Source organism: Mauremys mutica, unplaced genomic scaffold (assembly GCF_020497125.1).
Source record: "Mauremys mutica isolate MM-2020 ecotype Southern unplaced genomic scaffold, ASM2049712v1 Super-Scaffold_100099, whole genome shotgun sequence".
Classification (NCBI taxonomy): Eukaryota; Metazoa; Chordata; order Testudines; family Geoemydidae; genus Mauremys; species Mauremys mutica.
In genome coordinates, this window is record NW_025423266.1 from 989,386 (window position 1) to 991,199 (window position 1,814).

Sequence of the window (1,814 nt, forward strand, 5' to 3'; positions counted from 1 at the left end):
AACCTGTGGAACTCCTTGCCACAGGATGTTGTGAAGGCCAAGACTATAACAGGGTTCAAAAAAAAAAAGAACTGGCTAAATTAATAGAGGACAGGTCCATCAGTGGCTATTAGCCAGGGTGGGCAGGGATGGTGCCTGTAGCCTCTGTTTGCCAGAAGCTGGGAATGGGCAACAGGGGATGGATCACTTGCTGATTCCTGGGTCTGGTCATTCCCCTGGGGCACCTGGCACTGGCCGCTGGCAGAAGACAGGAGGATACTGGGTGAGATGGACTTTGCGTCTGAACCAGTCTGGCCGTTCTTACGTCTCCCTTGGCACAGCAGTGACACCCAGTGGGCAGTCAGAGTAATGCACAGAAGGTGTTTCCCTTGGAGCAGCAGTGACACCACGTGGTGATTCAGGGTAATGCACAGAAGGTGTTTCCCTTGATACAGCAGTGACACCCAGTGGCCAGGTGGCGTAATGCACAGCGCGTGTCTGCCTTCTAGGAGCAGTGACTCCCACGGACCAGTCACGGTAATGCACAGAGTGTGTTTCCCACCAATCTGGGTAATGCACAGAGCATGTTTCCCATGGAGCAGCAGTGACACCCAGTGACCAGCAGGTGGCATCAGACTCTTCTCGGTTGGGTGGGGGACTGAGGGGGGCTAGAGAAAAAAATTGGAGGGGCTGTGCCCCCCCACCACCTGCCCCACCCTTCACGGGGGGCCATGCCTCCCATGCCTCTGCTCCTTCCCAGTTAAAAGCCAAGCTCATCGCCTCTCCCCCCCCGGCCAGGGGTTAGAGCAATAAAATCTTTATTAAAATAAAGTAGTAAACAGGGTTTACTTTAAATAATCTAAATCTGTCCAAATTTTAGTATTAAATTCAAAGTTCTTAAAGATCCCATCAATAACCAAAACCAACATGAAAAATTGAAACAAAAAACAATGCTTAATTTAAAACCCAAACATTAAGAAAAACTTTGTTTTTAAAAATAAAAACTAACAAATACCATAAATTAATAATTTCAACATTTTATCAAAAAGGTGTGCTACAGCAGGATGATAAAAGAACATAAAATAAACAAGCCTGACCACTAAAACCTCCTATAAAGGAATCAAATCCTTGAATACTGGCCAAATCTGTATAAAATATGCAGAAGTATGTCAAAATTGGTGTTGCAGGTCAGCCATTCGAATCCAGAAAATGTCAATTAAAAGCTCCATTCCAATTAAAAAAAACAAAACAACCCAATAAACCAAAACAGTCACAGCCTGAAACAAACCTACACAGAAGCAAAATTAAACATGTGCCAACATTGGAACAAACGATGTAAATTTCTAATTCTAACTTCTTGTTTCTCCCAGGAGGAAAGTGTTTTGCATCTCAGTAACCAGGCTGTCACTGCAGCTTTCCTTTCACTAAATAAGAAGTGGCAGTATCATAGCCAATGAGGTTAATCCGAGGCGTGATTATTGCTAGTTGAAAACTTTTCCCAATGCCCTCAGTTTTCTCTATGAGAAATTGAAATTGTATCTTTGCACTAATATCCCAAATCTGCAAGTCCATCCTCTCAGAGCAGCCCCACACCCTGAGCCCAGGGGAGAATCTCAACTGGTTTGTGCATTTGTAACCCTGGGGCCTGAAGCTGATGAGAGAAAGGGAAGTGAGTGATCTTGGAGGTTTCCGATACCACCTGCTGGGAGCAGAGGGAATTGACTGAACAACATCCTGGCTAATTTTCACCTTGTTCTCTGCCAGCAGGCTCCACTGGAGAGCTCGGGAGTGACTTGACCATGGCAGCACCCTATGTACATTTTGGAGCCATTGGG

The 1,814-nt window shown here is 45.4% G+C and overlaps 1 pseudogene; it reads left to right on the forward strand.

Annotated features, from left to right (window-relative positions):
• Positions 1 to 1,403: 1,403 nt before the first annotated feature.
• On the forward strand, positions 1,404 to 1,525 carry LOC123358896 (annotated as a pseudogene).
• The last annotated feature ends 289 nt before the right edge of the window (positions 1,526 to 1,814 follow it).